Below are 19,293 nucleotides of genomic sequence, written 5' to 3'. Positions count from 1 at the left end.
ACTCATTTACTGAGACAAACCACAACTGTCCCCCTGAGATCACAGGCATGGACATCCAGGACGTGTGTGATGTGCCCCATGGTTGATGCAGACTTGTCAACATATCAGGCTCCGACTCTGTTGCTGTCCAGCAAAATGTCTCCATAGGCAATGAAGAAGATGTGAAGTGCTGCAAGGTCTGGAAGTTGTATTTACAAAAAGAGGTATGTTCTTCTTGACTATTTAGTGATGTAGTTTTGAATGCCAACAGTGAGAAACTGTTGTGATGTCATATGTGTCACTCTCTCTAACTTTGCACACTCTCCACAGACAATGAAGCATAAACACCCCAAATCAATACAATTAAATAGTAAATAGTAGAATTGGTGTAAAGCCCCTTTAAGCAGAATTCTGACCATGATTACATTTACTTGAAATAGTACATTTCTTTGTCATTCACTTCTGAATTATTTCTTGATATTCTCCTTGAAAGTAGAACACTCCAATCATTTGTATTCTATTGTGTTGCGTTTATTTGTCCACGCACTGTGCACGCCGGTGTGTGTGCTTCCCCCCGTGAACTGTGTTGGTGGCTTTAGCGCCCCTAGCGGCATCCTTGAGCCGCTGCAGCGAGCCTTTTGTAGACCAGCCAGTGTGAATGAATGGAGGTAGAGCCTGATGGTGGAGCGGAGACGGCTGTGAGACGAGGCGGCGGACACACTGTCTCCAACTTTGAGCAGTACACGGTGCAAAGTTGATGAGAGTGTAATTGACGTCGCCATTGGACCGAAGCGTTTTAACGGAACCGAAGAAGAGGTTCGAACGGAATCTCTTTCCAATTCTGAGCTGCTGCGCCGAGTCTGCGATTCCGACCTCCACCGAAAAGCTTTTTGGAACGTCGAGAAGATTTGTGCTTGCGTGCAACTAGCAACAGGTTCTCTACAACTTATCAACACAACGCGGTGGTTACTTCATGTGTGCTCGTTTTGCGTTCTTCTTCTTTACCAGCTGGATGCTCCTTTTGCTGCTCGTTTCAACCGCGAGCTGCAGCTTTGTACTCGACACCGAGCAGACCTGAGCCTGAGCGCGGTTTTATCGAGAGAGGGGGGACTGAAATGATGATCAATGACGAGGATATGAGAAGACTGTGCAACGTTATTTGGTAATAATCAGCACTGATCTTCCCACACTGACAGTCAGAGCTGCAAAGAGGCGGTTTGGGGTGTTTTCCAAGGAGGACTGCGAGTTTAGATGGTGCCAAACAAGTGGATCATGAATTCAAGTCTGCACAAATCGCCACCAAGGAGCTGGCTGGGTCTCAGATTACGACTGAGTGAGTAAAAATGCATGAAGTCCGCTATTGATGTATGTCATCGTTAAGGAAAGAAAAGATGATGAGTTAGTCAGCATCAGTCTGAAAATGAGCCTGAGTCCATTTCTGCCAAAAGAAAAAGTGCATATGTGTGTGTGTGTGTGTTTATGAATATGTATGGGTTCCTCAGAGAGGAAGATGAGGACAGAGGAGAGGAGTCCATGGCTTTGATCCCCAACCACCAATTCTTTCTTTCATCCTCTCTCCCAGTCAATCAAGCCTCTTCAAGTTAATGGCAGGATTTGGCAAGTGACCTGTACAATTATCCCAGCTGGAGGTGGAGGTATTTTAGTCAGATAGGACAGCACACACTGATCCCTGATGATGAAGGTGCTTAATCTGCGTGGAAACATGGGATGGATCAGCATACACTCAGATGATAGATATCACCTCTTCTAAATCATCAAGCGGGAGTATTTATTGCTTCCCACCCCCAGAAATGTCTTTCTTGTCTGCCTCCCACCTTTCTTTCCCAGATCGTAATTCAGAGGTTCAAAATGAAATTGTTGCTTTGTGATATCTGGACTTTTCTCAGAGGAGAGCTCAGGTTTCTGCTCTCTGTGTGTGAAGATGTGTGCTACATGCAGAACTGACTGGCTGCTTGTGGTTGAGTACAGTAAGTCAAGTAAACAAGGAGTTAAAGTTTAGCAGCTCTAATTGGTCTGGACTACTTCAGTTTTCCAGGCCACCAGAGTCTTAAGCTTGTCTTAAACATATTGGTCTAATCTGGGACCAGATGGTCTGTCTGGTCTCTGTCCACTATCGAAAATGGAGATGCAGACTAGAAAGCCCAAGTCGTACTGATTGAAGAACAATTGTGATGTTAAAGTGTCTGTCATCATGAATGAGGGTGTCCATAAACCGCCCACATGATGTCCCTGCTGATATGAACGTGTTAATGAATGGAGTTTGGTGCGAAATGAGTGAATGCAGCCATTATACTGGAACATCAGTGGTGTGGTGACTAATAAGCAATAACTCTTTGTTCAGATAAGTTTTACAGTCTGGATCTGACTGGTTAGTAATGCCACACGGGTACAGTCCCCTTTAAAGTACCTTAACATAGACATAATTTGCACTTAACCTGTATTTCTACACACATTTGTACTGCTTTTTGAACAGGGTGTACAGGGTTTTGCTATTAAAGTCGCAGATCTAACGGCTGCAGAGCTGTAGCCTGTAGATGTGTGGTATAATCTGGGTTCATACGGCGTGATGCGTCCAGGGGCTTTGGCCTGGCTCGTGGCTTGTTACAGTTCCGACTTCCTCCCTCACACTGTCTCTCCATTGTTCCAGCTTGTTCTTGACAGTAATTTCCTTTCTCCTTTCCCTCTTTTCGTTTCCCTGCCTTTCCTGATGCCACTCTGGGTCAGAGTTTGCTCTGCCTCCTTTTGTCCTGCTGTCTCATCTCTTAACCGCTGGCCAATATTTGTTCCAGCAGTCAAGTGTGATTCTTTCCATGTTATTTACGGTGTTTTATGTGCACCAGACTGCAGAAGTTTGCTTGGTCATGAAACCACGTTGAGCACTTGTAAACCTTCTAAACCGACTATTTGCAGCTTGCTTCTTCTCTGTCTGGGATATCATAGAGAACACTAAAACACCGCAGCGTCTCTGATCCTCCTCTCCTTGTCTCCGAAAATTAATTTCCGTCTCAAGATCTCATTAGTTTTTCATTGAACATCCTGTTTTGCAGAATTTCCGACAGTGGAGAATTGTTAAATGTCTCCTGAGTGAGAAAATGCCTCTTTAATGTTCTATACATTCATCAAATTGAGCAAACAAAGGGGGGGGGGGGGGTGATATTGAACTCTTATTATTTGAGCTCCTCCTGTCCCATCTCTGAAAGCTGATTGGCCTTGGTCTTTGTTATCTTTGCACTGTTATTATTCCCCTCTGCTGTGAATGCTTATCACAGAGTTTTAGACAATAGGCTGCTGCTGCGATGCCTGCACCGATATGACTTTGCAGCTTTTCCTCAGCCGAGGCCCCAAAATTCACTGCTGAGTTTTCCATTTGACATTTTGACTTTTTTTCCGAGATCAAAGTCACTTATGTGTGACTCACTGAGCACAGGTGACGATCACAGCCCACAGATGTGACACAAGCTGGAGGTTGTCATCTGTGTAAACCCCATAGAATGAGTTCCAGGTTCATGAAGTCATTGTCGTGAACACGTGCTCACAGCTGGAGGCCTTTTCTTCCCCTCGCTTTTTCTCATCATCCTTTTCTCTCTCACAAAGGATCGCACAGAAGACTCGGAAATGGCCGACACTGCACGCAAGCTGCTGGTCCAAAGCTCCTATTGAGTCTTTTCTTACTTATTTGTGTGACCCTGCAGTGTTTCAAGTCTTTTGGATGTTTTCCTCAATTTATAATTTACACAAAGAACCCTTTCATCTATTAGAGCCTATTCAACCCCCCGTGATTCTTATTTCAGATTCAAAGTCAGTCGGCTGATAAGGAAGACGGAGCTGTGTGTTGGCTTTATGGAGCGGATAATTAGATGGGTTACACACACCTTCTTTAATTTTGGAAGCGCGCTGGCAAATGTTTATCTATGAATGTGGCCTTCCACGCTCCTAACCTCCACCCTGGCTAAATGACTGTTTGTGCACATTGAAGCCTTCCACATGACAATAACTGTACTTTTAGGGAATAAGTGTTTTGATTTCTGGAGAGTGTGTTATTGGCGGGGGAACAGCAGCCCCCACTGCAATTTTAAGCAGATTGTTTCAATTATGAGATGAATGCATATCAACAAGTCTAAGAGTGGTTGTTTGTCCCTCTCAACTGTCAGTTTAATGATGGACCTTTTTAAATTACATGTCTCCTAGGGATTCACTCAGTGGGGAGGATTCTGCATACGACTTTACTCCAGCAAACTTACGATACCGACCTAGGAGACCATTTTAAGAAGAGTAGAGTAACTGCGGTGATCGTTCTTGTACTAAACTTGCTTAAGAGTCGAGGTAAAATCCACCTGTTGTGCCTTTTGTGGCTGTATTTTACATAAGGAGGCTCGTCTTGCTTGCGGTGTGTGAAATCCTGCTGGTTGTGGAGTTATGAGCAGGGCATAGATTACACATATTGCTGTCTGCGTCTGTGATAGAGTGCCGCCTGCGTCTGGAAAAGGAAGTGTGTGTGTGTGTGTGTGTGTGTGTGTGTGTGTGTGTGTGTGTGTGTGTGTGTGTGTGTGTGTGTGTGTGTGTGTGTGTGTGTGTGTGTGTGTGTGTGTGTGTGTGTGTGTGTGTGTGTGTGTGTGTGTGTGTGTGTGTGTGTACTCGAGATGCGTTTCTCTCGAATCCCATCGATGGCAATAGAACATTTGTAAAACACAGATTTCCTGGAGTTAAATCCCAGGACTCAAACGCTCTCACGCAACTGGATTGTACCAAGCTTTCACTTGGATGTCAACAAGGCTCAATTTAGGCTTTTGTTTGCAACATTGAAGACGAGGAAAAAAGCTTAGAAGACAGTGGATAGAAGAAAGTTGCTTAATGGTAACTAACTGTTGGTTTGATTGACACTTTGTGGATTGTGTAACAGAAATACGCCTTCTAGAGACAGGCTAACTCTGCACACTCTGCGTGTTTAAACTAAACGTGTTTGGCCTGCGAGCAGTAACACAGAGGCGTCTTAAACTACTTCCACTCTTTTGCTGGTGAAGGGTTAACCCCAGCCCGTTTGATGGGCCACCTTGCTAAATATAACCCCAAACCTCCTCCACATGGACACGCACAAGCCTTCAACTGCACTCCCCCTGTCATCACTCCCCACTGCACACACACGCACACACACACACCCTCCACCTCACTCATTTACAGTCATTTTCTACCTGCGGGCAACACACACCCATCAACACAACATTAATACTTTAGTGAGTGCGGTTCATCCGAGGTCGGCTTACTTGGACGTAATGCCTGCTATTTCTGTCACAAAGCGTTATTAGTCGTAGTTGAGCAGACTTTAATTATTTCTATATTAATGTGCAGAATGTGGAAAAATACCGCAGACTCTCCAATTTCTGACGGCGTCGGATAACGGTTTTATCTGCCAAACCTTGACTGCATCTATTTCCCAGACCGTAACAGCGACGGCCCAGAAACTCCAAAATCTCAACTCTAAAATAATTACTGTGAGCGATCAGCTGCACGTTCCATCACGGTTGGCAGAAGCCGACGCTGCTCCTGGCACTAAATCCTCCAATCGCTCATAAATGCGCGAACAGGGTCGTGGAAAGCCTTTTTTTTTCATTTTTGTGGCAACCATCTTACTGTACCGTCCTTTTGAAACAAGCCAGTGAGTTAAGATTGTTTCTCTAGAAGGCACAGCTGGCATCAGGAAGCACTGCATCATGGGATCTAAGCTCTCGTGTTCACAGGTGATTTATATACAGATGTGTCGCGATCAAAGTTGTGTACTCCGAAGACATTACAGTGATGGAGAAAGTGTTTTTACATACAGTTTATCCTGATTTTGCTGCAGAATCTGCACCCAGACTTGCCAGACGCCTCACTGTGGAAGTATGCTAGCTTTCATTCCAGCACCGTCGGCGAATTGATGCAAGTTCTATTTACACAAAGGAAATAAATTTATCTCCGCGCGTGAGATGACGCATGAATGCCTGCGCTAATGCTATTACGGAGGCCGGTTGTTTTACGGCCCTCGGATGGCTGTAAAACATGTCTTTTTATTAAAGGGTGATCTGATGGAGGATGATGAAAGGGAGGCGTTCTTAATCCCTCCTCCGCTTCCCTGGTTGTTTTCTGCAGTAGGTGGAAATTGGCCCTTGTGTTTGCAGCCTAGTTCTCATGCTGCACGACTGCTCTCTTCATTAAAAGGGAAGCTGCGAGCTCCAAGCTGCTTCAGATTATTACCATATGTCTCCCAAGCCCAGAGCTGAGCAGCAAACCAGCTCCCATCCTACCCTCTAATTTCTTATCCCAAAATTGGACATTTGGGCCGCCGTGTGTGTGTGTGTGTGTGTGTGTGTGTGTGTGTGTGTGTGTGTGTGTGTGTGTGTGTGTGTGTGTGTGTGTGTGTGTGTGTGTGTGTGTGTGTGTGTGTGTGTGTGTGTGTGTGTGTGTGTGTGTGTGTGTGTGTGTGTGTGTGTGTGTGTGACATCGTCCCTCCCTTTCCCCGGCTGACACAGTGCATTCTCACAGAATTTCTTCTCCCATTTTAGATGCATAATAGCAGTGCATCAACCTTTTGAGCAAGAGTGAGGAAAATATTATGCCGTGCCTGAGATATCTGACTGCGTATGATCTTAACCCTTCATCTGCTTTCAAAGCTATTAGAAATGTGAAGGGCTATTGGCTCAAATATCAGCATCAACATCTAACTTTTTGTTCTTTTATCTGCCTCATCTACATGAGGCATGTTTGTTTCCCAATGCATGTATTGTACCTCCACAGAAACAGCTGAGCTCAGTCACCACAGAGCTGATGCATTCATAATAAGGAATAAATCTTTCAGGAGACATAAAGGGCGCGGGCACAAATTAATGCAGAAAAATGTGGGGACTTTTACAGTTTGCACAAAACATAAAGCAAGTCCACTTTGGATGTAGGAGGAGGTTTAAAAGAGATCTTTGTGCCACTCGGTCCGAAAGCCATTGGCCCAGATTGCACGTCCCAGCATGCAACTCACCTCTGTATGAATACAACACTTGTCTGATGGAGTGGGCTGAAAGCCCCCCGATCGTCAGGAGATCCTACACAGGGCTCTGCATGGGCAGCAAAAGGTTTTTACAGTTCGAAAACCTTTTGCCATGGATGAAGTCGAGGCCCAGGGAGGACGGCAGCGGAGGAAACTTGACTTGCCGGTGGAGATAAGTTTGCGATATCGTTTGGCAGTGCGGTATCGGTAGCTGAGTAAGAAACAGCTTGGTTGAATGGATTAGAAGAAGGCAACGTTTGGTGCTTGATAGAACTTGGGGATGGGGGCGGGGGGGCTTTCAGTAGATGGTTACTGAAGAACTGGAAAGTCGACATGAAGAGGAACGGAAGGAAAGTTTGAGAGAGATGTGTTAGTCTGCAGGAGGTTTGAGGTAAAGTAGAATAGCGATCAGAAGCGTTTCAACTACTGCCTCCCTAACTCTCCTGGATATACCTGGATGAGAAACCACTGTGAAAGCTTATTCCAGGTTTTAAAATCGATAATCCAGTTCTTTGAAGATGTTATGGATTCTACTTCGGACAAGCTGTTCGCTCGCTTGGACTGGCCTTGAAGTTAGGACCCAGACTTGGAAAGACGGTTCAAAGCAAAGTGTTTGGTGCTGAGCAGGATGAGGTCATGGTGCAGGTGGAGTTCTTGTATGAACATATTGGCAGCTGGCAGAGTCGAGTTGGCCTGGCAAGTTTTATTTTTCAAAGATGGTTGATGAGACGGGCGGATTGAAGTCGGAGGCAGAAAGTCAGATTGTTTCTCGGAGGTGGGGGGTCACACACAGGTCGGTCCAACGAGCGCCACTTGGGTTTCGCGGAGATGACGCGGGCGCGGTTGAGGTGAGACATTCACGTTAGTTACGAGTTAACACTATTAAGAGTGTGCGAGGTGGTTGAAGACGTCAACATGTTCATGTACTGGAAGAAGCGAGGCTTGTACGAGCTGGAGGCTCTGCCCGCCTCTCTGACTGAAGTGGGAATGGAACGCTACTCCTGGACCTCAACCTTGGACGTCATACATGATCTTTGCGGTAAGATGGGGCGAGGGGGTGGATCACCTGACTTAAGTGGTGTGTGCGTGCGAGTGTGTTTGTGTGTGTGGCAGGAGGCTGGACAGTGGAGGCTAGACAGTTGTTTGGATTTTGCTGCATTTTGTGTTTCATGTAGCCACTCAGGTTGGTTGAGATAATAACATGTTAATCAGCCTCATGGAAAATGAAATATGAACGCTGTGTTTAGTTAATGATATAATTACACAGCAACCTGCTCCAGTGTGTCCTTAATGGTCTCACACAACAACAATGCTGTGTAACATTTAATATGGTGCAGACATGACTTCACATCTTCACATTGTTATATGAAACTTTAGTGCAAGCAGAGGTTCTGGTTCACTGGCATGAGTGATTCTGACCTCAGTCTTCGGCCCCATCATGGAAAGGTTTTCTTTTTTTCCGTTGCACTGCTCTTCCGTGGAAAGCACTCAGTGACCTGGCATCGGGAACACCTCACATGAGTGAGAAGAGAGGGAAAGAGCGGATGAGAACAGTGCCGCAGATGAAATATTTACCAGTTACTCGGCGCTGAAACGCTCCTGTGTCTCCTCTCTGAGCTTTTTGACGTGGCACAGGGGCACTCGCTCGCCGCCGCGACGCCCGATTAATGCCATTAGTGAAGAGGAAGTGATAACACAGGGCCGGGGAGGAATGTTCTTTTATCCGCTGCTCGCTGCCAGCCAGCCTCTTTGGGAATCTGGCTCCTCTCTTGGCCGGCGTGAGGCTGCTGAGACGGACCTGTTTGGCAGAGAGGAGGAATGCCACAGAGGGAACACTCGGGCTTTGATCCTTTACCTGTTCACCATCTCTGTAATTAAGTCCCAGAGTCGCTGAAACATCTCCCATCCGTCAGTTTGTCGCTTGCTTAGCTCTCACTCTCTTTTACCAAACCTCCCTGGGGCCCGTTTAGCTGAAGCTTCTTACAAATCTACTCCCTTCTATCAGCCGCAAAATCTGCTGCTAGGTTTGTTTGTGCTGCAGAGTGGAAATTCAAATTTGCTGTTGTTTCCATGTGGCGCATGAACGCCCCTGTGAGCTCCACAGTCAGGTGGCTGCAGGTAAAGCGATCTCTCTGTGCTTTCATTGTGCAGGGAACACGCTACCAAAGTAACCAGTCCCTCTTTGTACCTGTTAGACTGTATGACCTCCAGAGTTGAGACAAATGAAACAGAAATACAAAATGAATGATATTGGACTTGGATTGGACTTGGATTTTGTCCTCTTTGCTTCATTTTATTGTTCCTGTTCACCATCTTCTCCATCTTTGTTAATTCTTCTTGTTTCCTTTATTTTGTTCTTATTCTTTGGCACTTTGGTCAACAGGCCAGCTCTCAAAAACAACAGGGTAAAGGTTTCACTGCTTTAATGCACTAACCATGAGCAAAATAAAGTCGTTGTATGTTGGAATCTATGGAATTATATTTAATCACCTGCTCTGTGTTCAGCGGACCAGAATAACAAAATATAACTAATAGGCTGGCATTCCTGAGGTCATACTCAGCTCTGGGTTCCTGTAATAAGAGAGCATACCTCACTTTTCTTTCTCTGCCTTCAGTTTATCCCTCAGTGCCATAAAAGGCCTGACACAAAGGGTCACACTATTATATAATAATCAACTCTACCTGACCAATTACTGTATTAGAAGACATAAATGCTTTCAGAAATTCAAACTATGCATTAATCCTCCCGTGACCCCTCTTAAGTATGGCGACAAAGTATTGAGTTTTAATCTCATTAATGCCATCATGTAACATTTATGTAACCCTTAGATACACATGGGGTGACTTGAAGAAAAAAAAAGTCATTGCCGGTAGATTAATTGAGACAATGGATAGATATAAATAGATATTTTGTCTCCATCGTCTAAGCTGAAAATAGCTGCAAGCTGCCCCGCCCGTCTCTGGAACAGTTTACAGTTGTTGTGGTTTTGAGTTTGAGCTCAGATGTGGTGGATGACAGAGACAGAGAGAGAAAGAGAGAGAGGATGGGCCAATATTGTGTGTGTGTGTGTGTGTGTGTGTGTGTGTGTGTGTGTGTGTGTGTGTGTGTGTGTGTGTGTGTGTGTGTGTGTGTGTGTGTGTGTGTGTGTGTGTGTGTGTGTGTGTGTGTGTGTGTGTGTGTGTGTGTGTGTGTGTGTGTGTGTGTGTGTGTGTGTGTCAGAATGTGTGTCAGAGGGGGGTAAAACAACATTGAGCCGGAGAGCCACCTGCTGCCGAGCGCTCGACATAAGAAAGCGGCTGAACTTGGGAACATCTGCTCACCTGCAGAGAAATACAACCAGCCTCCATGAATATATATAAGATTTGCCTCCTTGTGTATCAGTCAACCTGGCACCTCTCTGTCCGTACGCTTTCCTGCCTGTCCGCCATCTGTCTCTCCCGGGAGTCTTTGCATAACCTTCTCCCTGGCAATGCGCGGTGTAAGTTACATTACAGTTCTCGTAAATGAAGAGGAGGAGGAGGGGGGGAGGAAGAGGGAGGGGGGGGAGAGGTGCAAAGCTACTTGTGAGGAACATAAAGTGAAAATGAAGACAGGAGTTGAGCTTGAGCAAACAAAAGAAGAAGCACCCCCCCTCAATCAGGTGCCATGATGAGAGCTCACCGAATGGAAAGGCATTTTGAAGCATTCTTAACATTCCTCATAAAAACGTGTGCAAGGCTCACGGCAGCACTTTGGCTCGGCTCGGCTCGGCCTCTCGCTGCCCAAACATGGAGTTCTGGTGAGGCTGAGAGGATACGAGGGGATATCATTTAATCGGTTTAATATCACTGGTGAATATGGTAAGGTATGATGTAGTTGCTATTGCCAAAAAGTGAGCAAGTTGTAAAGCACCACTATACTTTCAATGCTAAAAGACGTATTAGTGAGAAAATTGTCTTCTCTATGTCAGATTCAGTATGTGCACCTGTCATAATATCACAGTATGAGCTCCGTCCACCGGCCCCTCACTGGTGACGCAACCATGCATGTGATATGTTGGCCAGTCGCATCCCACGAGCGTGTTCACCTCACGGTTTCACCAGACAAACCTCTTTTGAAGTATACGGCGGCCTTTAGCTTCCCAGTGCAGTCGTCATGATTCAGTGCTGGAGCAACAGAGATCCATATAGATTCCTGCATAGATAACCTTTCCTCATGCTACTGAGAGGGAAGCTGAGTGAACCGCTCCCTGATGAATAATGATCGGCCACATTCCCACATACGGATACAGATACTGTTCTCTGTCCATTATTACAGAAATGATTCAAACTACACAACACTATCACGTAATGGAAGCTTGTACCACCTGGTATGATGTAATCAGGATATACTGGGAGACATGCTTGGAGTCAAACAGCAGAACGTTTAGATCAGACAAAGACCTGAGGACAAAAACATTATTGGAGTCCCCGAATCGGCAAATTATTTTTGGGAAATCTATTAAGAAATGTTTAATTACAGTAAGTTGTGCTCTTACTGGTTGTGCTCTTACATTTATGCAAAATCCTGATGCAAAGTAAGGTTGGGTGTTGAAGCATAGAACCTCTATGTGAGCATATTCATAGGTGCCTAATGAGATGGACGCCCCAGGCTGCTGCAGCAGTGCAGAGGCGATGCTCCGCTGTCTCTTTAGTGTGCCAGCTCATTGTCTGCTGTCACGTGTGTGCTTGTGCAGAGTGTGTGCTTGTGTTTGCGTTTGGCTTAATCAGCAGTGCTGAGTTCAGGAATTCCTGTTCATCAGAGAGAGGGAGAGTGCCAGCGAGAGAGAGAGAGAGAGAGAGAGAGTCAGCAAGACAAAAGTAAGTAGGAGACAAGATGGGGGTGCTCGGCTGAGAGGAGAATTATTCCAGAAACATGGCAGGATGGTGATGAAGTGAAGGATATGGATAAATCTGACAAAGAGGTTAGGAAGCTACAGGGAGGCTGCGGTTGAGGACAGAGTGGATTTCGGAACTTAAACGTAATGTTTTCCGAGATACAAAACTATTCATTTTCTGGTGTCATTGTTTCTTGGTGTGTTTTCATTAAGTAGAACATTCTCTAACACACAGCTCAAAGACACACCAGCAGGTAATCCAAGGTGAAAAAGAGGTTAAAGGTTTGTGTGAGTGTCAAAGAAATCTTAGTCAGATTCTGGGAATTATGATGCAGACACACACACATCTGCTTAAAAAAGACAAAGCCTTGTATAGTCATGGTAGTTTGTTTTTGCATGTATTTCACAACACACTCTGATATGCAGATGTCTTCTGTGTTGCATTTGTGCCACTTCTGACCTTTAGACATCTGAGCTCAATCAAAAATCTATTTGCCGGTGCTCAAACAAAAGCATTATGGGATTTATGCGAGCCTTATAAAGTTGGATGAGATGTTTTAGCCCCCTTTCTACATCCTCGCACTGAGAGTCGACATCAGTGCCACGCTGCCAGGTAACGTTCGGCGTGTTGGAAAGGCTGTCGAGTCAGACTGCGGCGAAGACAGTTCTGCCTCTTTGGGAAACACTCCATAAAAGCTGGAGGCTCCCGCAGGCAGAGCGCTGCCTGTTAAACCCCCCCGAGGGAGCCATTAGCCTGAGGCCCACTGGCTGAGGCCGCCACGAGCTGAGAGCGCGTCTCGGCCTGCTCCCAGCACCACAGGGACACGGCCAGGAAAGAGGGGGAGAGAGGGAGGGAGGGAGGGAGGAGAGCCCGGCCGAGTCTGGGTGCCCAGTTTGCTGTCAGCGGAACAACATCATGACGCGGGGCGGCTCGAGTTTTCTTCCTTTTTTCCGAACGCCCCGTGGAAGCTTGACAATACACACTCGGCCTCTGCGGGACTGTTGAGAGGTGCCTGAGCAGGTTCAAGGCTTGTTTTTCCCCTGACCCCTCTTTGGCGAGGTCAGTGTAGGCGGCTCGACCCCCCCCCCTGGTCAACGTGGAGCGGGGGAAGCAGTGAGCTGCAGTGTTTTTCCCCCCTCTTCCTCATGCAGCCAGTGGAGCAATAGCTAAGTGTGTGACTCAAGGTGACTTGTTTGGTTGTTATTCATCTTCGGCCCTGTCACCCAATTACGTCATCACTTCCACGATGACATTTTAGAGTTAGAGAAAGACTAAAAGCTCAGCTGTTTTAGTTTCCTCCGTGTTATTATTCTGGCTAAAGCTCTTTAATGGTGATGATTTATTAGCGACCTCATGTTGGTTATGAACGCCACGGCCAAACAAGGAGAGAGATGATGCGGCGGTGACCAACACGTTCTTATCTGAGCTGACTGGAAAGATTTTGCCGCATAGACCCATCATGCCTGGAAACTGGAGACTTTTGGCAACAAGGACCTTTAGTGTCTCTCTCTCTCTGTCTCTCTCTGTGTGTATGTCTGTGTGTGTGTCCCCTCCTCCCCCTCCGTCTCTCTCTGTCTTCCTTCCTTGGTCTTCCTCTCTCCTTCCTGCACGTGCGTTCCCCGTGTTTTTCTCATTAAGCACAGGGATAAATATTGGTGCGCCCGCGGTCTCTGTTATGATCTCTTTATCGTGTGTGTGTACATGTGGAAGATGTAGATGTAAACACTGCCTTTTATCATACCTTCAATGCAGCGCGGCCCCACCGGTCGGGACGGTTTTTGGGGGGGTTTATTTGACAATAGTGATTTGTTATTGTGGAGTAGAGCACAGAGAGCGTAACCACGGCGAGTGGAGAGGGGGCTTCCTCTCATTTGCGCCGTCTTCTTCCTGTCCGTACGGTCGTTATTCATGTCTCTCTGATCTCCTCCCAGCAACAAGCCACCCCACCCTGTTTCCTCTGTTTACCTCCTCCTCCTCCAGAAATCACTCTTACCAAAGTTATCTTTTATTTTATGAGATGGCTTCTTGTGTGTGTGTGTGTGTGTGTGTGTGTGTGTGTGTGTTTAATATGCTCACGCTTGCTCATTCTCATTGTGTGCTTGTACAAACACAGGCCGTGCCTTTGCTGTACGTTTCTTTACAGCTTTACCAAGTAAAGGCGTGTTAACGGATGAGGAGAAAATGGTCATCTGGGTGTTTTCAGTGATTTTAAATTGATTTGAGTGTTTTCTCCATTTCCAGATGACAAGACGGTCCAGGAAGAGGACTGGGTGGTGTGCCAGCACCCCGAGTGTCCTGAGCGCAGGAGGGCCTCTAAGGTAAGACCTTTCAACCAGCAAGGTGAAGGGAGGAGGATGTCAGTATGGCTCATATCTATACGCTTCTATGTTAAACCCAACCTGACTCTGGCTTCAGGCCGATGTTTGGACTCATTTTGTCTGTAAGAACCAGACACAAGTGAGGCTGTTTGCTTTCTTGCTCATACAGATGAATTGGTTGAATTAGCGAGTCAGTTTGATGAGTCGCTCTTCTCTCATTGTGCTGCGTGATCGTTCATTTCACTTTCAAATTAGGTTTCATACTTCTCCATAAAAACTGATTAATGACACTAATGAAGAAGAAAACTGGCAGACAGCCTGACTCGACCCTTTTGACCTTTCGGATTTAACTCAGAGGCTGTTGCATTGCTCCGTCCGGGGCCTCGGCTGAAGGTGAAGCGGGCGTGGAGGCTGCTTTGCTTCTTTTTAGGTGTTTAAAGGGGTGTGACCGTCCCGGCTCTGTGTCTGGCCACTAGACTGTGAAAAGAATTATCCCCTTTGAAGCCACTGCTTTCTGAAAATAGGTGTCTGGCCAGAAGACCGAAACCGTCATCGTGTCTGTCTCTCTCTCTCTCTCTCTCTCTCTCTCTCTCTCTCTCTCTCTCTCTCTCTCTCTCTCTCTCTCTCTCTCTCTCTCTCTCTCCCCCCCCCCCCCCTCTCTCCCCCTCCCCCGCCCTCTCTCTGTCTCTCTGGTTGGTTTAGTTTGCATGCTCATCCCCAAAGTCTTCCTCCCGCACGCTGTCGTCCCCTCCATGAGAAGCGTCTCCAGAACGAATCGGAGAGAGGAAAGACATCGACTTCACCCAGCGTGTGAGGGGAGAGAGACGGGTTATATATAGTTTTCCTCCCGAGCGCCCGAGAATAATAAAGCAGGGGGAGAGGAGAGAGCTAAAGAGCTTAACCTGCCCTATCCTGCCTCTTTTCCCTGCGTCTCATGTTATTGCCTTTCCCATCCCCACTTCCACTCAAAGACAAAAACACATGGGCCCCTCTGATCCCCCTCGCATGAGCAAGGCAGCCGGTCTGCGCTCTCTGTTTGGTTTGCAGATAGGCAGAGTTCAAGCACGCTAACTTCCAAAGCCCGTGTATGCATTTGCATGTATGTAAGACGCAGTGGCGGGCTGGGGGGTCCCGTGTGTGTGTGTGTGTGTGACGCCACCTGTCTCCATGAGGGTCAGGGTCGGGCTGTTATGTAAGGAGATTAGGGGAAGTTGGAACTTGGACAGACAAACAGATGGAAAGAAAGTGGCAGGACAGAGTTACATAAGCTGCCGGGCCAGAACGAGAGAGAGAGAGTCGTTATTTCCTTCATTGTTTGGTCGATTGATTGATTGATTGGAATGTGGCTGGTCAGTATCTGAGACTTTACACAGGATGTACTCGTTTCTTGTACTTGAAGGTGTGATGTAATATCAGTAATGCCCCTGCCTCTGAGTAAACGGAGTGTAAATCAGCCCACTTGTACAAGCTGTTCCAGATTCAGTTTCAGTGTGGGCAGGGAACGTTTGGTCATTTATCTCCGTCTCGCCTGCTGTGTGGCTGCCAAACAGAGAAGAAGAAGAAGAAAGGGGGGGAAAAAAAGTTTGCACTGATCTTCAACATCACAACTGTACACATTCATCAATGGAGAGGAAGAGGTCGGACCGGCTTTTTGAAAAACGTTATTGCTGTACATACTCTCTACAGGCACACACACACTCACACACACCAGTACACACACACACAGGGGTTTGTTATTGGAATGTAAGGAAAGTACCAACTGAAGCTGAGGCAGGTTGAGGTAAAGTTAGACTCCTGAAATGCTGCCCTGTGTTTACAGCTGTGTGTGTGTGTGTGTGTGTGTGTGTGTGTGTGTGTGTGTGTGTGTGTGTGTGTGTGTGTGTGTGTGTGTGTGTGTGTGTGTGTGTGTGTGTGTGTGTGTGTGTGTGTGTGTGTGTGTGTGTGTGTGTGTGTGTGTGTGTTGTCTTTAATCTTCTCCTGTTACAAGCTTTAAACAGCAGGGGGCAATGTCATGTCCTAAAGCCCCGTGACTCACTGCAGCTTCTCCTCCTCAAGGACTCTCTCCATCCACACTCGCCTGAGGAACGTCGACTCACTGCCACATCGTCGCACGTCTGAAACAAAATTAGACGCGTTGAAATAGCATTTTTACGCCTTAAACATTCATATTTCGCCACCTCTTTGGGAAACACTCCATAAAAAGCTGGAGGCTCCAGTTTCAGAAGAGTTTCCCTTTGATGCGCCGCCGGTTTGGCACAGAGACGGGGAGAGAGACAGATTCCCTTTTGTTCCTCCGCGTTGTGATGTATCGGCCATGGATCCCACCAGGTGTCACCCTCTGCTGTGGCTCGGCGCCGTCACCACATTACATAGCGGCGCTCAGAGGGTTTTAAGGGGCTTAAGAGAGGCCGGCGCGTGGTTCTAAAGGGGGGCGAAGGGGGAATCACAGGGGCGTTTAGGCGCTTTGCTGTGGGTTTTTTATATAATTCAGTGGGATTTTCGAGGAGTCTCCAGGTGTTGAGCGTCAGTCCAAAGAGTGTGTGGGGTGGGTGGATGAGGATTTGGTTTAGATGATGTTGTTTAGTGCTCAGTGCTGGTCTGAGCTTGCTCCCTGGATCCAGACTCCCTCATGGAAGGGCTTATTATCCCGGATTGCTCGCCCGCTCCACTCCTCTCTCCCTCCCTCTCGGCTTTTTGACGGGGCAGGACCAGACAAGGCTGGTAAAGGTGTGGGTTGCCGTGGCGACGGGCCCCTCCCCAGCCCAAACAGCTGGAGGCGCAGGGACGGCACGAGGAGCGGAGCGTTGCGAAGGCTTGACGCAAGGGGGAAGAGGAGGCGCAGGAGGGAGGAAAAGGTTTCAGTCAGCTGACTTTGACTTTGGGATTCATCTCTTTGTCTCTCGTGCTGTCACTCCTCACTCTCGCCTCCATTATGTTATTGGTTTGCTTCTCCCTCTCTCTCTCTCTCACATAAACACAAACACACAAACACAAACACACCCACTCTCCTGCCTTGTCACACATGATGAGTAATCCTCAGCTGATGTTGTGGGGGAAATGACATGGCATTAGTCACACCTGCACAGACCTGTCCGAGTGGAGTACCTCACACACACTCACATTATGATGAGAGTCTGAATCATCCCACCTCCAGTTGCGTAACTCCATTCAGTATCAGAGTGGATATCAGAGGTTTTTAATCATGCCGTGTAAACCCAAACACCCTTCTTCACTTAGTTTTCCGCTCTCTGGACAGCAGATCTTAAATCTCCCCCGACCCCGACTCTGAGGCCTCTGGAGTAAACAGCACCTTTGGGCCGCATGCCCGCTTTCTGCATCTGTCAGTGCAGTGAAGAGTGCGAGGTAGAAGGTGTCTCTCTCTCTCCAGATGACGTTCTCTGTGTTGCGCATTTACGTTAACATCCTCCCACACACACCCCTCTAATGGTTTCTATCCTTGGCGTGGACTCGGCTGCCCGTCGCTCACTCAGCATGGAGGAACCGCAAAAACTATTTCAAACAGCTGTGTGTCTCAGCTCAGCCTCTTCTTTCTTCCTTCTCTTGGTTTGTTTCTGTCCACATGGGAACACACAGTTTATGTTTGAGGAGCTCCCGGGCCGGGTGGGTAGGGGGAGGGGGAGGGGGAGGGGATGTGACTTCATGTGTAGCTGCGAACGTCTCGGAAAGTTGACTTTTGCATACGTAATGGCGAGGGTCGGCCCACGGATGGCAGTGGTGCTCCGGAATCCTCTGATGATACTGAGGAATTGTTGGGATATTAGGGTTCGCTTTTGGAGCCCCGGCGTTGTGTTTTGTGTTGTGTTTGGCACGATGCAGCTCCTCAGGTGAGTAAACTTTACGACACACACTTATTTAAGTGAAGTTGACAGAGTTCCACGGTGCGGATTGATGTTAGAAAATATGCGGGTAGACGAAGAAACAATCGGCTGAACATTCCCTCTGGTCCTTCGTCCTCCCTGTGTGTGAGCAGTCTGCATGTGGTGTGTTCAGGTTATTTTACCAAAGTAGTAATCGGCAGGTGTTGGTCTGCGTTATCAGTAAATTGCTCATCAACTCCAATATATGAGACACGGAGGAAATCATGTTAGACCTGCACTGGAGACTGGAGACTGAAGCGTCACCGTCACCGTCACCGTCAGCCCACACGAGTCATGATCACGATGGGGACACTGTGCTTGTCGGCTGAAAGATGGACGTGTATTCTCTCACACACACAACCTCCCTGTATTTATACGCACACACACCAAAGACCACCGTGCGGTCGACGGCTCCCTCCTGAAAGCGCTCGAAGATTAATAGTCGTCGGCTCTCGACCAATCAGCAGGTGCCTCCTAGTCTGACGTACGTCTTCATTAAACAATTTACAGGATTTGTAACCTGGATAACGTGGAAGTATTCGTCATTTAATACGGGGAAAGGCATTTAACTGAAATAAAAATTGAATTAGCTGTGGAACACATGAGGCCAAAAGGTAAATTCCTTGTTGTTAGTTCCTCATATGTGAGTGTTAGGCTCTGTTCCGATGCCCCACTGGGTTTTGCAGATCAAACGCAGACGCGATGATGTAACGGCGCTGAAATGTGGGAGAAGGACATTGTTCCCCACAGAGTCATCCTATAGAAAATCCATTTGACACACATCCAACGATAACAAACAAAGCTGGACTTGGAGTTACATGTGTCCATTGACATAATGTCTCGTCGAGAGGGTGTGTGTGTGTGTGTGTGTGTGTGGGGTGGGGTGCGGGGGGGTTAAGCATTTGACGCCAGCTCAAACCCTCAGGAGCGTCCCTGTCAGGAAGCGCCATCGCAGCAGACAGGGGAAAAACAGGAAGAGGGTACCTGACTGACGCTCCGATGGAAACGGCCTCGGTCGGGTCCCACCGATTATAGCCGCAGGTTTCAAAGAGCCCCCCATCCCCCCCACCCAGCAGTAACCAGACTGGCTGTGAAAACACAAACCGGCCCCCCCTGGATCCTCTCGCAGGCCCACAATCCTTCCAAGGCAAACCAAAGCCCCACTTCACTGAAGGAATCCGGAGCTTATGGTCACTCTAAGGGTTAATGCCAAGGTCAGGCATCA

The sequence above is a fragment of the Genypterus blacodes genome, unplaced genomic scaffold (genome assembly GCF_046128005.1).
Source record: "Genypterus blacodes isolate CSIRO-AG114 ecotype Tasmania unplaced genomic scaffold, CSIRO-AGI_Gbla_v1 ptg000156l_1, whole genome shotgun sequence".
NCBI lineage: Eukaryota > Metazoa > Chordata > Actinopteri > Ophidiiformes > Ophidiidae > Genypterus > Genypterus blacodes.
This window is presented reverse-complemented; position numbering follows the sequence as displayed.